A 24,719-nucleotide genomic window follows, 5' to 3' on the forward strand; every position below is an offset into this window, starting at 1 on the left:
ATGGATGGCTCGGGTGTGACTTGTACACTGACAGAGGGAGGGAGGGAGGGAGGGAGGAAGAGAGAAGAGAGTGAGAGAGTGACTGAGAGATGGAAAGGGGAGTGAATAAAATGGTTGCACAACAGATGACATGCTTGCAAATGGAAGATTGAAACACTGTTAGTTTAGAGAATGACAAACTTTCACCAAATAATCTGCTCACCTTGAACTCAACTATATAGTAATGACCGAAAGCATAATAAGTGGGTATTGAGGGGATTATAATCCCATGTTACATAGTCGTTTCAGTAAATTTACACAAGAACCCCTGTAATGTACAGGGGAGAGGTTATACGGACATGCCTGGTGCCCAAATCGATGACTTATGTCGTGCAGCTGAGTCAAGTGGAGACGAATGGATTCGGTTCAGTCAGTTCAGTCTTCACAGCAAGCTAGTTTAGGCTGGCTAGCTGACAACAACAGCAGCATAACACTAGTTAAACAAGAAAGTTATGTTTATTTTGATGGGCGAGGGAGAAATAACTTGTAGTATTGGTCACCATCTGGTTGACACCGTGACATGCCAATTAGCTAACGACAAGCCGTTGCGAATGACCAGCGCATCGGTGTTGTATTGAAGTGCTTGTTAGCCTCTTCGCTCCGGGCGACAGGTCTCCCAGAGCGAAGCAGTATGGTTGGGCGAAGAGGCTAGTGTTTCCCACTGGGCAGCTGTATCACATGTAGCTAAAGTGGCCAATTTGTTCCATTCCACTTGATTTTATTTTGAGTAGGATAACAGCCTACACAAGAAATAACTTGTAAAATTGGTTTTTGGTACTAGTAACCATCTGGATGTCACGTGATACAGTCTACACTGCTCAATGGGGAGAGTTTGTGCTGCACCCTGGCAACACAACAACACAGGGCACGGTGACCTTTGGTCCCGCTTGCAATGGTAAGGAGAGGGAAGTAGCTAGATAGTGTAGCCAATATCAGGCCAGGGTGACAGCTAAAGCACATGTATTGTAGTGAATTTCACCGAAAATGTATAACTATGGCATTAACGTCTACATAATAAATACATACAAATTACTCAGATAAAAACTGAATGATTCTGAACACGCTCCCAAGTCCCAACATGTTTCTAATTCTTGCTGAAGTTTATAGCCACATCTATAAATTAGCTAGCAGGGAAAGGCTCATCAGGACAATTAACTGACTGAACTGAGTCCGTTCGTTTCCGTTCGTCTCCATTCGACTCTCGCTGCGTAACATACGTCATCAATTTGGGCACCAGGCGTGTCCGTATATTCTCTCCCTTCTAGACATGTGTGCAATGGATTGTTCCTAGTTCAGCCATATCTATACAAGCCACTCAGTGGGTATTGGGGACATTATAATGCCATGTTAGAGAGTTGTTTCAGTCAATCTATTAAATAACACATGAGATGAATGTTCCGATGCTGGAACATGTACAGTAACAGAAGGCCCCTAGTTCATCCTTATCCAACCGTCATACAAACCAATGAAAATGTACTCTATGTACACAAACATAATGCTCCTAGTTCATCCACATCCAACTGTCATACAAACCACTTAAATATGACCCTAAAAATTATGACCCTGCAACCTTTTCCAAGAAACCTCTTGAACCACAAATCACATAGCAAGGCATTTTTCAGATAGTAGTATGTCTATATATGCTGTAAAAATAAATCCTTTAAGGTCAAAATACCATCAAAACAGCAAATGGGTGCATTTGAACTGTCACGTCAACTGTCATAAAATAAAATGACATTTCTGGGTAATTTAAATATAATTGCTATCGATGCGCCTAGAAATCATTTTACATTTGAGTCATTTAGCAGACACTCTTATCCAGAGCGACTTACAGTTAAGTGAGTGCATACATTTTCATACTGGCCCCCCGTGGGAATTGAACCCACAACCCTGGTGTTGCAAACGCCATGCTCTACAAACTGAGCTACATCCCTGCCGGCCATTCCCTCCCCTACCCTGGACGATGCTTGCTAATTGTGCGCCGCCCTTGATGGGTCTCCCGGTCGCGGCCGGCTACGACAGAGTCTGGATTCAAACCAGGATCTCTAGTGGCACAGCTAGCACTGCGATGCAGTGCCTTACACCACTGCGCCACTCGGCAGTGGCAATCCTTTAAAAGCCTTTCACGACCTCACAGCCAAAGAACTTCACAATGTCAATTTATTGCCATCCTTGTTCTGAAGCAGAGTCAACAATAACCTTTTAGACGGCCAGAGTATCTGCCGGTCTAACAGCTTATTTAGCTAAACACAGGAAAAAAAGAACAATTACTTGGGAGGGAAATCAATTTTTTGAGAGCCACACATCATGGTTAACAATAAAAGGATCAAAGCCAGTATATATTTCCCTCACAACAAGAAGGAACATTTATTGAGGATTTGAATTTATTTTTTGTCCAATCAATATTCCATTTTGCTCAAAGATATCGAGTGACTCCACGAGTGTGACTACAGCAGATCGAGTCATATTTTCTTTGACAACAATGGTTTCAAAGATTTCTTTGTAGCGACACAGCCATTGAGATGGTTTTTAATTTTCACGTTGTGGAGTCTCCTTCCCATCAAAGCATCACATTGGAATACATCTACAGACATCATTTCAAGTAATTGATTGTACACAAACCATCATAATTCGAGCTGCGATACAGTCCGAGGACAACAACGGGCTGTTTGCTTTCAAAGCTAGCAACATTAGCATGGCCTGTGAGAAGGCTAATGCCCATGCTGTCGGAAGAGTTCATTGAGATGCTCTCAAAAGGAGACAAAAAGTGGTTGGTGTTTTTCAAGCGGGGTATAAACAAACCAATCCCAGATAAGGCTAAATACCATTAACACTGCTTGAGACGCATTGTTCAGTGTCTCTGGAATATTTTTGTTTCTATTCAGTCTTATTTAACCTGGAGGAGAATAGCTCAATAGGAACCAAAGTATTAAGGTTTCAGACAAAACAGGAAGCGTATCACCTTCATGTAAAATTGGGTGTACTACACCAAATATGCATGGCCTACCAACAAATCATTCATATATATAGACTAGTTTTGTGCATGCCCCTCATATCGGTTGACACACTTAATTCAGTGTTTTATCATGTAGTTAGACACTCGAGACAGAGCAGTCACATAGTTCACACTAAGCTTATTTTAATTACTGTAATATCTCCATTGTGCCCTATTGTTATCACTCCCACTGAAATGTACTGTGTGAGATATTGGAATTAAAATTAATATGCTAATTACAATTTGGATTCAGCAGCCCACAATTATTTAATATTCTAATCACAATGGCACCATTTTTATATAAACTCAAATAAGTGCATGTAATTATCAAGATTATAATGTCGCCAATGTTGGACACCGGTGCATATTACGAAATGAAAGAAAAGCCCATAGACGTATCATTGCGATCAGTGATGACCTGCAAGTTATCATCGCCATAGCTACATGGGCGGCAGGTAGCTTAGTGGTTAAGAGCGTTGTGCCAGTAACCGAAAGGTCGCTGGTTCTAATCCCAGAGCCGACTAGGTGAAAAATCTGTCGATGTGCCCTTGAGCAAGGCACTTAACCTTAATTGCTCTGGATAAGAGCGTCTGCTAAATGACTAAAATGTCTAAAATGTAATACTCCTCCACAATCACCACTGCAAAGTAGTTCCCAAGAGAGTCCACTTGTGACGACTCAAACACGTGTTACATCACTGTATTAGCTGTCAATCCTAATTCATCCACCAGACACGAGTCTGCTCCAGATAGATCCCCCATATGTCAGAACCACAGACTCTATTTCCCTCAGTCCTCTGTGACTGTCAGTCTTTGGCGGACCATGAAAGCCGGGTATGTGATGCCCAAAATTACCTCATAGCAAAAACCCGGCAGACTCGGTTGGCATGGTCACGGCAACCTTTTAAAAAGGCTGAGTGTGGGTTTGACTGAGGGATTTAGCTAGTCCCTTCCCTCAAGAAAAAACATTGGAAAGGATTTCAGGTTTCAGGGCAGTGACATACTGTAAAATACATTATACTGTATATGTGGACAATCTAGTGTGGAGGGGATATGGTCAGTGAATTGGGTGTCCCGGAGATTCAGCTAGTTGTTGAGCACAGGGTTTGACAGTTTCAACTCCTACTGTCATACTACTCTTATGCTAATGCAAGTCAGTTATCCCAAAAGTATACGGCAAACATACAGTAACCCCTTGAATCATTTGTGGGATGCAGCTGCCTATATGTTGACAACATTGAGTAAATAAGTGATCAAATCACCTGTCTGCTATCTAACGAGGAGTCTCGGAGGCAACCGGCGAAAAACAAACCCAACTCTCTCTAGGACAATTATAGGACTGTGTAGCAGTCACTTTGCTCGCTAATACACAGTATGATATTAATTACTGGTTGTAAACAATGCACTTTGCAGAGATTATTGCATGCACTCTGCATCCTCCATGTGTTTGGTAATTCTCACAAGTGATTAAGTGGTGAAGCTAGGACAGCTGTTCAAGATGAGTTCATTGGCATGTTTAATTAATTGCTCTTGAGATAATTATTCAATCATTACCTTGATTAGTTTTCCACATCCCGGATTATGTGTCAAACGTCTGGGTTGATATCAATAGTTTGGAAAGTACTGAAAGAGAAGGTATGAACAAACAGGGCCAATATGTTCTGTGGGTGATTTTTTTGATTAATTTAACCATATTAATACATATTCATACATATTCTCTTATGTTGGCTTGGAAATTAGGAAAATGTACCTTCATGATTCCAAAACTATTGATTGGTGCTCTGCTGTCTCACTTCCATTTTTTGACATGTTCTTGCTAAATACTAAGCCTCAAGGTTAAAGCATTTAACCTGGGCACACTGCTAAATAGTCAATCTGCTCATGTATTTTTCTTACTTTCAAACATGCATATTTAGGATTCATTCCCAACCCCATTTCAGTCTCAGTGCTGCTCTGTCACTGTTTATTCCAACGTTGTGATTTGATTCTGTCAGCATTATGGTTGAAACATGCTTATCCTCGGCCCCATAGATACGCTGGGTTGTGGCGACGACATCCAACTGAACAAAAGCCAGGCAAATCGTATGTGAGAGATCTTGTCAAACAGATTAATTCCCACCCCAGGCCTTGGGTTCTAGACAATTTTCTGTCATGCCGCTTTGTGAGGCTCCCTCTTGATAATACCCCCAAAGATAAAATTAATTGTGCAGGGGGATGGGAGATGGTGGAGTATCTAAAAGAACCCTGAGAAACACATGAAACTCTTTCTTTCCCCCATTGCATGTGAAAACACAGTGAAGATCAAACCATAGGAACCATTAAACAACCCCTGAAATCACATACTTTGTTGTGAAGTTTTGTGCAAGTAGGCTGTTCTAAGAGAAATGCGTTGGGACATAATTAAATCCCCTCCTCAAAGACTGTCTGTGGTGAAATTACCATAAAACTGAAACTACTCAGTTTATCAGTGACTTTACAATGTGGCTGAGCAATGCACTGAATTTCTGTCATTGCCGTTTAATGCTAGACTTTAAAAATCTAACAGCGTTTTTCATAGGCAATATTGGACAATATTTCTGATTTATAACAGTGATACAATTGAATTAGTCTCAATTTACTTGAATTGAAATGGTATCAAACCCTAGTGGGCATTCACTCAAAACAAGCTCTGTTCTCAGTGGGAAGTGGGAACTCCTTGCTGTATTATGTGTGAGAAGACATCCTCAGGTGATGTCCACACAACTCATGTCAAACAGCATCCCTGCTTTGTCCTCACATCTTTTGCCTCCTACTACAGTGTATCCTCAACTAGAGACTCACTCACAACACGTAGTAGTGCACAGGGGGGACATAGGCATTATGGCAGTGGCACAGTTAAAGTGTCCCCTGGCACTTGGATGTCTCTGTGCACCTCACTGGCAGATGGTGTGAACGAGCCAATTGGTGTCAGCCAGGCGGGAAATGTGGAATAACAACAGTGTAGTGTTGTTTGGGTGGTAGGCTGGGCTAGAGACGTTGTTTGGGTTTGCATGCAATCGAAACCCGTCTGGTGTATTTCCCACCGTAAAGCATGGAGGAGGAGGTGTTATGGTGTGGGGGTGCTTTGCTGGTGACACTGTCTGTGATTAATTTAGAATTCAAGGCACATTTAACCAGCATGGCTACCACAGCATTCTGCAGCGATATGCCATCCCATCTGGTTTGGGCTTAGTGGAACTATCATTTGTTTTTCAATAGGACAATGACCCCACACACCTCCAGGCTGTGTAAGGGCTATTTGACCAAGAAGGAGAGTGATGGAGTGCTGCATCAGATAACCTGGCCTCCACAACCCCACGACCTCAACCAAATTAATAATAATAATAATACTATGCCATTTAGCAGACACTTTTATCCAAAGCGACTTACAGTCATGCGTGCATACATTTTTGGTGTATGGGTGGTCCCGGGGATCAAACCCACTACCTTGGCGTTACAAGCACCGTGCTCTACCAGCTGAGCTACAGAGGACCACAAATTGAGATGGTTTGGGATGAATGCAGAGTGAAGGAAAAGCAGCCAACAAGTGCTCAGCATATCTGGGAACTCCTTCAAGACTGTTGGAAAAGCATTCCAGGTGAAGCTGGTTGAGAGAATGCCAAGAGTGTGCAAAGCTGTCATCAACGCAAAGAGTGGCTATTTGAAGAATCTCAAATATAAAATATATTTTGATTTGTTTAACACTTTTTTGGTTACATCATGATTCCATATGTGTTATTTCATAGTTTTGATGTCTTCACTTTTATTCTAAAATGTACAAAATAGTACAAAATAAAGAAAATCCCTTGAATGAGTAGGTGTTCTAAATATTTTGACCGGTAGTGTATATATATATATATATATATTAATATACATTGCATTCAGAAGGTATTTTTGACTTTTTCCACATTTTGTTACGTTACAGCCTTATTCTAAAAACATTTTCCTCATCAATTTACACACAATACCCCATAATGACAAAGCAAAAACAGGTTTTTAGAACTCTTTGAAAATGTATTTAAAAAACAGAAATACCTTATTTACATAAGTATTCAGACCCTTTGCTATGAAACTCGAAATTGAGCTCAGGTGCATCCTGTTTCCATTGATCATCCTTGAGATTTTTCTGTAACTCCACCTGTGGTAAATTCGATTGATTGGACATGATTTGGAAAGGCACACACCTGTCAATATAAGGTCCCACAGTTGACATTGCATGTCAGAGCAAAAACCAAGCCATGAGGTCAAAGGAATTGTCCGTAGAGCTCAGAGACAGGATTGTGTCAAGGCACAGATCTGGGGAAGGGTACCAAAAAATGTCTGTAGCATTGAAGGTCCCCATGAACACAGTGGACTCCATCAGTCTTAAATGGAAGAAGTTTGGAACCACCAAGACTCTTCCTAGAGCTGGCCGCCCGGCCAAACTGAGCAATCTGGGGAGAAGAGCCTTGGTCAGGGAGATGACCAAGAACCTGATGGTCACTCTGACAGAGCTCCAGAGTTCTTCTGTGGAGATGGGAGAACCTACCAGAAGGACAACCATCTCTGCAGCACTCCACCAATCAGGTCTTTATGGTAGAGTTGCCAGACTGAAGCCACTCCTCAGTAAAAGGTACATGACAGCCAGCTTGGAGTTTGCCAAAAGGCACCTAAAGGACTCTCAGGCCACGAGAAACAATAATCTCTTGTCTGATGAAACCAAGATTGAACTCTTGGACTCTGAATGAAAAGCGTCACATCTGGAGGAAGCCTGGCACCATCCCTACAGTGAAGCATGGTGGTGGCAGCATCATGCTGTGGGGATGTTGTTCAGCGGCAGGGACTGGGAGACTAGTAAGGAAAAGATGAACGGAGCAAAGTACAGAGAGATCCTTCATGAAAACCTGCTCCAGAGCGCTCAGCACCTCAGACTGGGGTGAATGTTCACCTTCCAACAGGACAATGACCCTAAGCACACAGCCAAGACAACACAGGAGTGGCTTCGGGACAAGTCTCTGAATGTCCTTGAGTGGCCCAGCCAGAGCTTGGACTTGAACCCGATCTAACATATCTGGAGAGACCTAAAAATATCTGTGCGGTGACGCTCCCCAGCCAACCTGACAGAGCTTGAGAGGATCTGCAGAGTAGAATTGGAGAAACTCCCCAAATACAGGTGTGCCAAGCTTGTAGCGTCATACCCAAGGAGACTCGAGGCTGTAATCGCTGCCAAAGGTGCTTCAACAAAGTACTGAGTAAAGGGTCTGAATACTTATGTAAATGTGATATTTTATTATTATAAATATTATTGTATTTTTATTTTTTGCTTTGTCATTATGGCATATTGTGTGTAGATTAATGAGGGGGAAAATTATTTAATCCATTTTAGAATAAGGCTGTAACGTAACAAAATGTGGAAAAAGTCAATCAGTCTGTATACTTTCTTGTATATACCTGCAGGGTTCCTAAAATTCAAAATGAAGTAGCGAAATTATCCTTGGTATGACCCTCTTAAAATAATTCCATATGTTAGTTTAGTAGAACACCCCCCCACACACACACAAAGGCTTTGACCTCTAGAGGTTAAAGTGAAAGATGTTTTCATTACTATTGAGTGTTAACTCTGTTTTATCTGGCTCTTGTTGATGTTGTCTTTATGAAGGGCTGAGTTACCACCTGCTATTTTTTAATCTAGTCAGGTATCTCCAAGAATATATATTGTTTACACAAACCACAGCTTGTAAGAGCAAGACTGTTTGACATTTTCCCCGGACCTGTGTCTGGATCTCATTTTAGTAACTGCACGCACACAGATACACACACACACACACACACACACACACACACACACACACACACACACACACACACACACACACACACACACACACACACACACACACAAACACACACACAGTCCCTTGATAGTCCACTACTGCCGGCGACTCATCTCCCACCCTCCCAGGCTCTGAAACAGCCGCCGCTGTCACAACGTGACATCATCAGGGCCCAACGGTGTCCGCGCAGTGTCCTGCTTAGTCGTCGGAGCAGCTCCGGGTGGAGCTCATCCAGCCAACACCGCGCCAACAGTGTCACTCAGGACCCCAGACAGGCAGGACAGTGAGGGTGACAGCCCGGGGATGGGAGTCGGGGAGTGGGGAAGAGGGGGAGCAGGGAGTGGCCGATTGTCAATGCCGGGCCCGGGCATCCATAGGGTGTTAACATGTCTGAGGAGATTAACCTAGGGGCTGGCCTAGGGGTCTCAGTCTGTTCAGTTCAGTCTAGTATGAACAGCCTAGGCCAGTGGTACATGTCATTAGAAACTGGTAATTAGCAACTGGAATCACCTAAAGCACTGAGTTTAATGACAGATTTAGTTGAAGTCTCTCAAGAGAAAAGAGGTTCACCATGGTTTTGTTGAAAGTGCAGTATGGGGTGAACGATGATTAACAAGCTGACCTCAGTCAAATATTACACAACTCACTTGATCTCTTGAACGTCTGAACATTTTTATTCCTTTGAATAAATATCTGTTGCCTGAATATATCTAAAGATGTGGCTGAAATGCAGCATTTCACCCTCCATACAATACCTGCCGCTGATAAAGGTAGACGCTGTTACAGTGTGACAGACATTTCCAATTATAATGGGTAAATAACTTTTGATATATTTATCAGTCCATCTTCCTTTAAATTCGCTCACCTGCAAAATGGTAATTTCACAGAATTGGATTCCCAGGTAAAAAAAAAAAATCTGCTCTCCAATATCCTCCCTCCATTCTAATCTCTCCTTCTCATCAGTGTTTTGTCTCAGGCCTAAAAAACGATTATATTACAAACAGTAAAATAAGATAGACGGCTAAAGCCTCTGGTTGGTATTGCCAAATGTAACAGTCAATATGTTTCTTTTAATTCTGTGGTAACCTTCCATGGCTCACATTGGGCAGAAACAAGATTGAGAAGTGCATCTTAATTGTTCCGTTGTCATAAACCTAACACACACACACAAAAACTGTACCCTGTACGCAAGCCACAAGCCTATTCACTGTATATCAACTCCTCAAGTGTTAGTTTTTGTTAGGACAAATCACTAACTTCAGCTAACATTACAGAAAAAAAAATAAACACGCTAGCAGGGTGTAACTTCTAAACAAACTCCCTCATTTAGGGGTAAATACATGATGTGACTCATTAACGTGATGAATGGCTGCACAATCCCCAGGTTCCCCGCGTCAACAGACCCCCATCAGTCCCTCTTGTTGGCCATTCTGGGTGAAAGCAGAGCATTTAAAATGTGCTGCTCCTAAGTGCTGAGGCAAGCAGCTCCACCAGCCAAATGTTCATTTTTCCAATTCCTGAGGCTCTAAGGACCCATTTTACTGTTAAGATCAAATCATTAAATTCACCTGGATTCAGGCGCTGTCCAAAATGTGTGAAGGTACAGAGAGAGTGAGATAGTAGAAGAGGAGAGGATAGGGGAAAAGGGTCATTGTTTTCCTCAAAAACTAAATAGGCTCCATTATTCAGTACTGAGTAATTACACTCAAAGTTGACAACACTCTCAGGCTTCAAATCCATCTTGTTGACCGTGAAGGCAACTTATTAAGTGGAAATATAGTTTATAATGGTGGGGATCAATAGGAGCGATTTGGACAGTGCATCATTGTCAAGCCTGGACTTGAGGAGATATGTTTTGCTGGGCGCCGTGAGATGAAGCAGTTGGTGGTGACGTTTTTCAACCAAGTAATTGTTTCTATTAGCATTATGTGTCTTCTGAAACTGTATGCATACACAGTAGTCTCAAATATGCTTATACAGAGCAGAACACTTCACAGTGCAGATGTTTGTAGGCAAGGCTGAGTGGCTCTCAATGTTTGATTGTGTGTCTCATTTTAGCAGACACTCTTATCCAGAGCGACTTACAGGAGCAATTAGGGTTAAGTGGCTTGATCAAGGGCACATCGACAGATCTTTCACCTAGTTGGCTCGGGGATTCGAACCAGCGACCTTTCGGTTACTGACCCACCACTTTTAACTACTACCTGCCACCCTGTCCCGGTCTGTTGTATAGCCTATATTTACGGATGCAATCTAAAGTGTATTTTGAAGGACCAATCAAGCATTATGATCATCACCATCACCATCATCATCACATAATCATTGTCATCATCTTCATTCATAATCATCATGATCATCAACATAATAACCATCACTATTGCCATCATTCCAAAGGGACAAATAAGGTTTACACAGTAAAATATTGTAGTTTAATTTCAAAGCATACTGAAAGGCGCACTCCATGGCCAAACTGATGCCATATACTAACATTTATGTTTGTAAACACAAGTATTGGCATTACCATTTGCCAGGACCCACCCATCTGTTTACAAACTGTGAGCGGAAACAGAGATTGAAAGGACTGCACCATTCGGAGACATTGTTACCAACTGACTACTAGATCACACCACAAAAGAAACATGTGCGTGTGAAATGTGTCAAACATTCCTCAAAGATGAGCAAACAAGCAAACTACCAGATGGTTAATTCAGTAGACTGATTGTATAAAAATGGCTCTGGCTTACAACAAAAGAGTGATGACTGTTACAGTGTAATGGGGAGAACATCCAAAACTCCCTTTGCAACCTGAAGCAATTATCACATTCAGCTGTTTCTTACACTAGATTGACTTCTTTCTTGTTTCAAGATAACTACAGCATCTGATGCATGACACCTCGGGCTGTGAAAATGCTAACTGTCCTCAAAAAGCCTAAAATGTGTGTGTGTGTGTTCGTGTTTCTTTGTTTATAAAGCATTGCGATTTGGAAAAAAAGGGTATGCCTTGAGCCCAGGCAACCTTTCCCAGTAGATTAACATTATGGAGAGAGGTGTCAGAAAAGACTGACTGCTAGGATTTACTCTTATTTCCAGTTTACATTTTTCTGGAAAAAATTTAATCATTTTTGAATCAAATATAAAATGTCCATTACACTACCAGAAGGCAATCAATGTTGTTGCACTACTACCAATGCAATCAATGATGCTTTCCCTGTGTAACACAGATTCAGTCATCTCCATGATATAAATGTTATTTTTTGTCACATACCAGTAACCTTTTCACTGGTTTGGATTGAATTAGGACCTTCATATGGCAACACATTTCAAAAGAGCTTAAGCATGATGTTTCATTTTCACTTCAAATAAAGAACCGTGACAAATAAGCGTCAATTCATATGTGAAAGGCTAAACAACTCTATTTGAGCCTGACATGTCTGACAGTATGTCTCTTAAGATACAATATTAGGTCAACATACCTGTTATCTAGTCTATATGAACACGTTGAAGAAGTTCATTTTAACTTTTGAATCTCTAGCCACGGGCTTACATCAGGGTATCATTGTCCTAGCCTACTCCAACAGTACCTCAGTAGTTATCTAATTAACTGTAATTATGTTAGACTTAGGCCATTCTCAGAATCGATTAAAATGAGACCACTTTGAGATCAGACAAGAGTCCTTCCCTCCCTGCCACTCTGGCTTGAATGGACTTGATGGGACAGTTTCTATGGAGACCAAAAACGGAACAAGGACAAATTAGGCAAGGTTAACTTTAGTGGCAAGGTGCTATTGAGGTAGGAATAAAAGTCCTTGGCACAGTACAGTATGATGAGAGTGGAAGGCTGAACAGTGGTTGTGGGTGTAGAGGCTAAAGAATGGCATCAAACGACAAATAGGATTCCCATCAATTAAAGTAATAGCTTGTTTGTTCCAATGTCCATACCAGCATTCCACTTAGAAAGAACAAATGTATTGGGCAGCATTCCAATTTGTATGCTAGTTTGGATGTTGGAAAAGAACCCATAGGTAAATAGTATTTACAACTTACAGACTTTTATTTCAAGTAAATAAGTAAAGATAACATACCCCATACAGTGTGTGCTCGCTGAGACACCCGGCCTGTACGAGCATACATTACTTCCCCACTGGATATTTGATTCTCCCACTTCCATTACCTTAAGCCCTATAATCTTGATGTTTGGATGGGGAGGGAGATTGCATTGGAGGGCATCACATTTGAACAGGGCAGCTTAGTGTGGTTACAGTATAGGACCTACAGCACACACAATCACTGTGCTTTTCCACTGGACGTTATAGAATTCTATACCTGACAAAAGAGAGAAGTTGATGGAGTAAACTCCACTTCATATGAGTAATTACTTTCTATTGAATGGAGGGTAGCAGTTCAGTTGGTCTCTGCCAGTGAAAGGATGCTGGAGATTCTTCAAAGCTGCACTGTGATACAGTATATTTACCATTAGGTGAGTGCACAAGTAATAACTAAGCAAGGTGATTTGTATGATGACTTATGTATACCAGTGGCGGTCGGTGACGTTTAAGATGAGGGAGGATGATTATATATTTTTTATGTGCATGGCCTTATTTCTATTACAGCATATTGGATGACTGTCATTCATATTCCATTCACCCAGTTTAATGTAACATCGATAGGTTTAGGCTACTACATGATACTCAAATTATCCCTATACCCATCATGAGGTTGCTACAACCTAACATATGAATGACAGTTTACAATGTAGGAAGGTGCACAGGTTGAGAGAAACATTTGAGTAATCAAGGGGTGCGTTCGTAAATTCACTCTGGCTATCTACTCCGATTTCAGAGCACTCTTGTCTGTGTGCCAAAGTGCAGAATAACTGATTTATTTACGAATATGAACCCATTGAATATGACCGGTGTCAGTAAACGTTGGCAATTTGTTTATTTATTAAATTGTTGCCAGCAGCACAGGTCGACCAACGCTCTAGATAACATGAAAACAGCCTAACCAGCTCTGCTAGGGTGAGTAAAATGGTCAGAGTGAAGTGTTCTAGCTAGCTAGCCAACTTTAGCCAGTTAACTTGGGTGCTTGACTGCCGTTGTGAGGTCAGAACGCTCGGATCAACCCTACTCCTCGGCCAGAACGTCCAGTGTGCGCTCTGAATGCTCTGAGTGCAAAACACTCTGAATTTATGAACGCTCAGAGTGCACTCTGACACTCCAGAGTGAATATACGAACACACCCAAGGTGACAGACAGTAACACATTCAATACCGCCTTGCATACTCTTGTCTGCATCTAGCTGATCTGGTGTAATTATTAGTCCAACAGTTGCAAACAAGAGTTTATATTGGACAGTTTCAGGTATGTTTATCCCCATTTTCTTTCAGTTTCAAGTATTTTCTCTCCAACAGAATCGGTGGAATGAATACACCCCTGATCACACGCAAACCCAGTTCACTTTCATAGCAGTCACATACAAACAGCATGAACATTTTGCTCATTGTATATCTCCTCCTCTCACCTTTTCCCTTCCCTTGTGGACTTCAGTGCACAACACATCAGCTGTCTGTGACCAGGCAAAAAAAACTTTCCAAGCCAAACCTTCATATCATAACCACTAACCGCTACACAGCCTACATCGTTGTCACCATATTAGCTGACGTCATAGTCAACATAGCTACAATAACTAACACGTTAGTAAACCCGCTACAATCATGCAGTACAGTGTACAGTCAGCAAGCAGTTTAGCAGTTACACCGGTGGGCCCCAGTGGCAATAAATTAATAAAACCAAAAGCTTACCTTGGCTTGGAAGAGTTCCAGTGTTGGATAGCCATAGTGCTCACTTTGAGTCAACTACTCACCACATTTTATGCACTACAATGCTAGCTAACTTTAGCATATGCTTCCAGTACTAGATTCAACATGTCAGTTCATGCTGCAAGAGCTCTGATAGGTTGGAGGACATCCTCCAAAAGTTATAATTACTGTGTAAGTCTATGGAAGGGGGTGAGAACCATGAGCATCCTAGGTTTTGTATTGAAGTCAGTGTACCCAGAGGAAACTAGCTGTCCTCCAGCTAAACCATGCTGCTACCCTACAGAGTGTCGTTGAGGCTACTGTAGACCTTTATTGCAAAACAGTGTATTTTAATCAATTATTTGGTGACATGTGGATATATTTAGTATAGTTTTATCTAAAAATGATAACTTTTTTTTATGTTTCACTTTTTATTTTTATGAAATTCACTGAGGAGGATGGTCCTCCCCTTCCTGAGGAGCCTCCACTGATGTATACATGTACAGCATTTACAGTATAAACAGTATACAGTATATAGTATAAAACAGGATACAAGCATCCATATTTTACATTTCATATTAATCACTGTAATTGCTTACCATTCCAAATTGGCGTAACCCTATGGCAGCTCATTGGTTCCCACACACACCCAAAAATATTTTTTGCTCCAGAAATCACCAAATGAAATGGCATCTCCACTTGAGTTTGTGGCCCAGGAAGTTAATGCCAACAACAGTGTACATAGATCTAAATCTTCCCCACTGTACCACCCAATTCCAGGGCTTAATTCTGCAGTCTACTCCATCTCTCGCCCTGTGACACATGAAATGAATTCTCCCGGATCTCAAAGATGTTTTTCCCTCCTCCATATTCTCCCATGATGACTGATGGTCATTTATTTTATTCAGTTCTTTGGAGCTCTGGTCAGATGTTTTCCCTTGAAGGGCCCATCTGTTTTGGCAACGGCCTTACTCAACCCCTTATAGATAATGGAAATAGAACCAAAAGCATACATGTACCTCCCTATGGTTAGTCAGAGCCCGTCGCGATCCATGTTTTGTTGTGTATTACAGGGCTGAATCACCTGCTGAATTTTAACACATCGGCATCTGATGCGTCCGCCTCCAGGGCCTGAATTTTCTCTCTCGCTCTAGTGTTTAACAATGAGATAGAAAACAAAGTTGTATTCACAGTCAAACTGATTCAGTTCTGTTTGAGTGGCCCTTGGGTTCAGACAGTTTTTTTTTTTTAACACAAATAAAACAGAAACTCAATCAAACTCAATAAATTCTGTCTATCTTTGTCCACCTTCAAGGTTACCTGCTAGTGTTGGCCTGGGCACACCGATACCATGAATAGGTTGTTGTTGCCGTTTGGAGTGAAATATTATTCCTGTCCTCTGCCCTTCAGAGAGCTCAATGCAATGTACCTTCCATGAACTCTGTTTCGTCTATTCAATGTTTTACCATGACTATGACGATGCATTGTTCAGGTTTGGACTTGGTATTGTGTCCCCCTGGTTTGATAAGATGATCAGAGTTTGTTGATTGAATATCTCTTGAGAACTGGCTTTAGTAACTGCAATTAATTAGGCGCATTTAATATTTTAGCATCACAGGTGATATTAACGTACACACTTGTCTAACATCTAACACACTATAAACATCCTATCACAAGCTGAGTGAAGCATCTGGAACTGTATACCGTAGTCCTAGTTACATTTTCCAATTTGGTCTCTGGAGCCCTCGGGTGCTTTAGTCTTCATTAAGAGGAGTTCCTTGTTGATCGATCACTGTCAATGGGGCTGCTCTGTAATTGCGGGCGTCCTTAATCATGACTGACGTCTCATCTTCTTCATTGTCACACAGGTCTCAGGAGAGAGAATGTTCCATGACTTTCACACCTTCAACCTCAAGGTAGGCCTCCATGCTGTATAGCTCTATATGTTTCTGTTTCTGTCAGTCTATCAGTTCATATAAACGACTGGGTTGGATTCTGTTATAGCTGCCTCTCTATCTACTGTACACAAGGAGGACTGTAGACATTGACACACGTCTGCACTGTATCACAGTGCAACTCGCTATGTTTACTGGGATGTGAAAACTCATTCTGACAGCACAAACAATATAGTACTGACATGCACAACAGACTAAATTTAACATGTCACATTAATGCAATGTCTTATTTGAAAAATGTCCACGTGTACTCACCTGTCTGATTCTGAAAACTGGAAGTGCATTCCTTTGAGGGTAGTGGTTACGTGGTTGTATGTTGTTACAGTAATGACATGTTATTTGCCTATGATAAAAATTAACTACTGTGTAAATACGACAATGCAGTATTGAGTTGATCCTGCTAACTAGCTTTGGAATGTGAACACAGATGTGAAGACAGCGATATTGTGGGTAAATTGTAAATAATATAAGAATACTTCTTACATTATAGGGACTAGTATTTTCTAAAAGTCTAATATAACTATATATTGTCCTTCCCTGATTTTAAAAAAATAGTTCAATTCTCATATGGATAACATTGCCCATGTTGTTCCATATTCAAATGAGAATGTTAACTGGCTGAAGGATAATATCATAGGTTGCTATTTATACTGCAAATTGAGAGCAAAAAGGCAGGAAGAAAAATCCCATCACATTGAAACTCTATTTCCAAACTATGATAAAGTAACAATAATTTGATATAGTTGCCTGCCTGCCAGCCAAATTCCTTCTTCTTGTTGCAAAGTTCCACACACATTTGATTTCCTTAGACTCTCAAATTTGCAATTATATGTGAAGCCTTACTCTTGACAAATCCTGAATGTCTCATTTTACTCACTGGCTTATGAGTTAACATTGAGACTCATCTTATTCATTTTGACTACATATTGACAAACACGTCAATGACCTCCATTACAGGCACATTCTATGACACATACACATATTGAGTAACCCAATACATCTGCAATATGAACTATGCAATGAAGCTGTCTGTGTCAAAAGTACAGTCTGTTAGTGCCATGCATGAACTGCTGATGAACCCTCAACAATGACCTAAATTGGTAGCACAAACAACTTCTCCAAGGTGTTGTGTGATATTTCCTTAGGAACTTATTTGACAGCAGTCCTGTGTGTAACATAGTATTAATCAAGGTATGTTTGAATTAGAGAGATCTCAAGAATAAGAACAGATTAATGGATGTCAATAATGTGTTATTTATACAATGGATATCCTATATATTGGCACGTCATGGTGTCACGATCGTCTGAGGAAACGGACCAATACGCAGCGCGTGGAGTGAACATGATGACTTTATTAAATAAAAGCAACCACGAAAACAACAAACAAACGACGATAGTGAAGTCCTACAGTGACTATGACTGAAACGGAACAAAAACCCACAAAATACAAGGTGAAACCACACAGTTTAAATATGGCTCCCAATCAGAGATAACGAGCCGACAGCTGTCACTCGTTACCTCCGATTGGGAGTCACATGAATACAAACAAGGAAGACAACCACCTAGACACCCCAACCAAACAGCACACAACAAAACGAACACACCCTGGTTCAATAACAACGTCCCGGAACCAGAGCGTGACACATGGTTGATTGATGTTTGAGTGATTTGCTCCTTAAACTATCCAATAGCAGTATAGTACGTGTTCAGTGGTGTGAACTGTGCAACTTGCAGGATGTTAGTTCATTTCCAACATCTTCATCAGCTTTGGAAGGCTCTAGATTTAAACATTTCCCCATGCACATAGTAAACAAAATGTATATGAAAAATATCAGCTGATGTTCCTGCCCTTTTCCATACATTTCCCCCCACTTTCTATATGGCTATATAATCTAATATAAATCTATCTATATGGCTATATAATCTAATATAAGTCTTTCTATATGGCTATATCATCTATTATCAATCTTTCTATATGGCTATATAATCTAAAATAAGTATTTCTATATGGCTATATAATCTAATATAATTATTTTTATATGGCTATACAATCTAATATAAGTCTTTCTGTATGGCTATATAATCTAATACACTGTAAGTATTTCTGTATGGCTATATAATCTAATATAAGTCTTTCTGTATGGCTATATAATCTAATGTAAATCTATCTGTATGGCTATATAATATAATGTAAATATATCTGCATGACTGTATAATCTAATGTAAGCCTATCTGTATGGTTATATAATCTAATGTAAGTCTTCCTGTATGGCTGTATAATCTAATGTAAATATATTTGTATGGCTATATAATTTAATGTAAGTCTATCTGTATGGCTATGTAATCTAATATAAATATTTCTATATGGCTATATAATCTAATATAAGTATTTATATATGGCTATACAATCTAATATGCCTTTCTGTATGGCTATATAATCTAATATACTGTAAGTATTTCTGTATGGCTATATAATCTAATATAATTATTTCTTTATGGCTATATAATCTAATATAAATATATATGTATGGCTGTATAATATAATGAAAGTCTATATGTATGGCTGTATAATCTAATGTAAGTATATCTGTATGGCTATGTAATCTAATGTAAGTCTTTCTGTTTTATCTCATTTCATAACACCACTGCACAGTGCCATCCTAATGGTCCCTTTCGCCGGGCTCTGCAATTGGCCCCTATACTATTTATGCAGCATGACAGGCAAGCACAATATAATCAGGCTCCGTATGTGTATTTCATGAAGGGCATCAACATTAATCTATTCAACCACCTCCCCACACATAATACACTCTGGTGTGGGCACATATACACGCCCCTACCCCATAGCCTCGTTTTGATCAATTTCGCTCCCTCAAATCTTTCTGCATCTAAATGTTAGCCGACTGTGCTTACTCCCCACAATCCGCCTCTGAAGAATGACCCCTCCGCAGCCAATCCATGTGGCACGGCGCTTTTTATACACTCACACACTGAAATTGACACATTGTAGCAAATGGGCTTATTTTCACATCACATCAAAGGAACATTACGATGAAATATGGGCATTTTGTCTTTATATATATATATATATATATTATAGTGCCCTTCCTTTCTCTACTCCCGAAAGGTTGTTTGCAATGACACTAAGACGGAATCTGGATTCCACTTGTTCATGCGTCGGGTTAAGTCGCCCCCCTGTGAAAATTCAATCAGAAATTGGAGTCTGAAACTAACGTTCGCACCCAACAGTGTCATACTCTGATGTGTATGGCTATTGAGTCCATGGTCATTTGTATGGATAAGGGCAGTGTTTCCCAACTCCGGTCCTTGAGTATCCCCGACAGCACACATTTTTTTGTAGCCCCGGACAAAAACACCTGATTCAACTTGTCAAGGGCTTGATGATTAGTTGATAAGTAGAATCAGGTGTATTTGTCCAGGGCCACAACAAACATACACTATATTTACAAAAGTATGTGTACACCCCTTCAAATTAGTGGATTCGGCTATTTCAGCCACACTCGTTGCTGACAGCTGTATAAAATCGAGCACACATCCATGCAATCTCCATAGACAAACATTGACAGTAGAATGGCCTTACTGAAGTGCTCAGTGACTTTCAACGTGGCATCGTTATAGGATGCCACCTTTCCAACAAATCAGTTCATCAAATTTCTGCCCTGCTAGAGCTGCCCCGGTCAACTGTAAGTGATGTTATTGTGAAGTGGAAACGTTTAGGAGCAACAAAAGCTCAGCCGCAAAGTGGTAGGCCACACAAGCTCACAGAACGGGACCGCCGAGTGCTGAAGCGCTTAAAAATTGTCTGTCCTCGTTTGCAACACTCACAACCGAGTTCCAAACTGCTTCTGGAAGCAAAGTCAGCACAATAACTGTTCGTTGGGCACTTCATGAAATGGGTTTCCATGCGCAATGCCAAGTGTTGGCTGGAGTGGTGTAAAGCTCACCGCCATTGGACTCTGGAGCATTGCAAACGCGTTCTCTTGAGTGATGAATCACGCTTCACCATCTGGCAGTCCGACGGACAAATCTGGGTTTGGCGGATGCCAGGAGAATGCTACCTGCCCCAATGCATAGACCCAACTGTAAAGTTTGGTGGAGGAGGAATAATGGTCTGGAGCTGTTTTTTATGGTTCACGCTAGGCCCCTTAGTTCCAGTGAAGGGAAATCTTAACGCTACAGCATGCAATGACAGTGTAAACAATTCTGTGCTTCCAACTTTGTGGCAACAGTTTGGGGAAGGCCCTTTCCTGTTTCAGCATGACAATGCCCCCGTGCACAAAGCGAGGTCCATACATAAATAGTTTGTCGAACCCATCGAACACTTTTGGGATGAACATACTTTAGGTCATGTAGAGTATGTACTGTTGGGGGTACTCGAGGACGGGAGTTGGGAAACACTGGATTAAGTATTTATCTTTTAAAAGGCCAATTTGAAAGACGTTGCATGACACATGCAGCAGTCCCTTGTCACTCTCTCTGGGGCCTTGATTTTGTGGCCACTCCGATAACAAAGCAGAATGGTTAATGAACTGAATGACGATGGCTTAGAGGGATAGTGTGTTTATATAAAAAAAAATGTTTTAATTATAATCAATCATACTCTTAACCCTAATGAAATCATAAAGTTTATGCCAATGTCAATGGCTATTATCCTGTGATATGATTTAATCATGAAGCAATTTCATGATAATTTACTCCTTGATTACTATTAATATTTGATTAATTAATCGTTTCCATTCATAATACTGCAGGGAATAGAGTGACACATTGCAAGAGTGTGGTATTTTTACCAGAAATCTTTCACCCCAAATGGAAGTAATATCCAGCTAAACCCTCCAACAAATCCTAATATACAACTTGCCCCCCACAGAAGCCACACTTCTATCCTGTTAACATCACTTAAATGAGAGCACTTGAGAGAACCCTGTTTTTGATTTAGGTCTCACAGCAAAATGCTAAATGGCTTTATTGGTGTCCCACTATTGATCTTTCCCATTGCTCTCAACATGTGTTATTGATACAGTCGTGAGTGTTGACGATCCAAATTCACATTGCGTTTTCGAGGAAGAATGTGATTCTGTGGGATAGAAAGAGGGTGGGCCCGTTTCAAGGAATGCAACAGTTAATGTGTCCCCCCCCTTTCCTCTTTGAAAGCTCTTTCCTTCTATCTCTGGGAGGGGACAAGCATCTGGGGGCTGTCAGCTACTGCTTCCATCAACACAACGGCTAAGATCTCAACCAGCCCTGGGGGAGACTAGTGTCACTTTAACAGGCCTTATAACATGTCAATTTACACATCCCCCCATGAAGTCCACTACTGCCAAGAGCTTCCACTGTAGACACTAACACACTGTGTGGTATAAGTGCTACAACACACACAACACAATGTGGATTACATTTGTGTTGGAACACATGGACTGTAGAATGATTGAAAAAGGCGATGCTCATTGATTCCATTGCCACGCAGCTTGGTTGAGCTCATTTCCGAGCAGCTGGCAATATACTGGTCACAAATCCTTTTTTTTTTACCCCCTACTGTCAGTTGAGTGGCACATTTTTTAAATGAAATATTCTGACACAATAGACCCACTGGAGTGTGTTATAATTTATGCCATTGAAAAGAGTGATAGTCATCCCTTACCCACATGAATGTAGTATTAAACAGTTTAAAGGAAACTCCTTGAGTCTTAGATGCAAATTGATTAAATAGTATAACATATTCTCTATTCTCAAAATGTGTGTAATATACAGTACCAGTCAAAAGTTTGGACACACCTACTCATTCAAGGCTTTTTCTTTATTTTTACGATTTTCTACATTGTATAATAATAGTGAAGACATCAAAACTATGAAATAACACATATCAAATCATAGATTTGAGATTCTTCAAAGTAGCCACCCTTTGCGTTGATGACAGCTTTGCACACTCTTGGCATTCTCTTAACCAGCTTCACCTGAAATGCTTTTCCAACAGTCTTGAAGGAGTTCCCACATATACTGAGCACTTGTTGGCTGCTTTTCCTTCACTCTGCGGTCCAACTCATCCCAATCCATCTCAATTGGGTTGAGGTCGGGTGATTGTGGAGGCCAGGTCATATGATGCAGCACTCCATCACTCTCCTTCTTGGTCAAATAGCCCTTACACAGCCTGGAGGTGTGTTGGGCCATTGTCCTGTTGAAAAAAAAAAAAGATAGTTCCACTAACCGCAAACCAGATGGGATGGCCTATCGTTGCAAAATGCTGTGGTAGCCATGCTGGTTAAGTGTGCCTTGAATTTTAAATAAATCACTGACAGTGTCACCAGCAAAGCACCCCCACACCATCACACCTCCTCTTCCATGCTTCACAGTGGGAACCACACATGAGGAGATCATCCATTCACCTACTCTGCATCTCACAAAGACACGGCGGTTGGAACCAACAATTTCAAATTTGGACTCATCAGACCAAAGGACAGATTTCCACCGGTCTAATATCCATTGCTCGTGGTTCTTATTGGTGTCCTTGAATAGTGGTTTCTTTGCAGCAATTCAACCATGAAGGCCTGATCCACACAGTCTCCTCTGAACAGTTGATGTTGAGATGTGTCTGTTACTTGAACTCTGTGAAGCATTTATTTGGGCTACAATTTCTGAGGCTGGTAACTCTAATGAACATCCTCTGCAGCAGAGGTAACTCTGGGTCTTTGGTTTTTGCTTCTGCATTTGAAGACATTTTAAAAGTTCTTGACATTTACCGGATTGACTGACATTATGTCTTAATAGTAATGAAGGATTTTCTTTTCTCTTTGCTTATTTGAGCTGTTCTTGCCATAATATGGACTTGGTCTTTTACCAAATAGGGCTATCTTTTGTATACCCCCACTACCTTGTCACAACACAACTGATTGGCTCAAACAAAATTCCACAAATTAACTTTTAAGAAGGCACACCTGTTAATTGAAATGCATTCCAGGTGACTACCTCATGAAGCTGGTTGAGAGAATGCCAAGAGTGTGCAAAGCTGTCATCAAGCCAAAGGGTGGCTACTTTGAAGAATCTCAAATGTAAAATATTGCATTTGTGCTATTTCAGAATTTTGATATCTTCACTATTATTCTGCAATGTAGAAAATAGTAAATATAGTGACTAGCTTTGTCCAAACTTTTGACTGGTACTGTATGCTAACAGTTCATGGTATATATATGTAATTTTCATCATAGGTATACGTCAACTATGACAGACAAAATGAGAAAAATCACATTGTAGGATTTTTAATGAATTTATTTGCAAATTATGGTGGAAAATAAGTATTTGGTCAATAACAAAAGTTTCTCAATACTTTGTTATATACCCTTTGTTGGCAATGACACAGGTCAAACGTTTTCTGTAAGTCTTCACAAGGTTTTCACACACTGTTGCTGGTATTTTGGCCCATTCCTCCATGCAGATCTCCTCTAGAGCAGTGATGTTTTGGGGCTGTCGCTGGGCAACACAGACTTTCAACTCCCTCCAAAGATTTTCTATGGGGTTGAGATCTGGAGACTGGCTAGGCCACTCCAGGACCTTGAAATGCTTCTACGAAGCCACTCCTTCGTTGCCCGGCGGTGTGTTTGGGATCATTGTCATGCTGAAAGACCCAGCCACGTTTCATCTTCAATGCCCTTGCTGATGGTTTTAACTCAAAATCTCACGATACATGGCCCCATTCATTCTTTCCTTTACACGGATCAGTCGTCCTCTGGTCCCTTTGCAGAAAAACAGCCCCAAAGCATGATGTTTCCACCCCCATGCTTCACAGTAGGTATGGTGTTATTTGGATGCAACTCAGCATTCTTTGTCCTCCAAACACGACGAGTTGAGTTTTTACCAAAAAAGTTATATTTTGGTTTCATCTGACCATATGACATTCTCCCAATCCTCTTCTGGATCATCCAAATGCACTCTAGCAAACTTCAGACAGGCCTGGACATGTACTGGCTTAAGCAGGGGGACACGTCTGGCACTGCAGGATTTGAGTCCCTGGCGGCGTAGTGTGTTACTGATGGTAGGCTTTGTTACTTTGGTCCCAGCTCTCTGCAGGTCATTCACTAGGGTCCCCCC

General features: G+C 40.9%; 1 protein-coding gene across 42 annotated transcripts in view; it reads left to right on the forward strand.

Annotated features, from left to right (window-relative positions):
• The window catches only part of LOC121554718 (receptor-type tyrosine-protein phosphatase delta-like), a 597,272-nt gene that overhangs the window by 259,456 nt on the left and 313,097 nt on the right, over positions 1 to 24,719 (forward strand). For all 42 annotated transcript variants that reach the window (XM_045211917.1, XM_045211930.1, XM_041868419.2 and 39 more), the window contains exon 8: positions 16,530 to 16,577. The gene's annotated coding sequence lies outside the window, so the exon portion shown is untranslated. The remainder of the gene's footprint in view (positions 1 to 16,529; positions 16,578 to 24,719) is intronic.

This window comes from Coregonus clupeaformis, chromosome 39, assembly GCF_020615455.1.
Source record: "Coregonus clupeaformis isolate EN_2021a chromosome 39, ASM2061545v1, whole genome shotgun sequence".
In the NCBI taxonomy this organism is placed as follows: domain Eukaryota; kingdom Metazoa; phylum Chordata; class Actinopteri; order Salmoniformes; family Salmonidae; genus Coregonus; species Coregonus clupeaformis.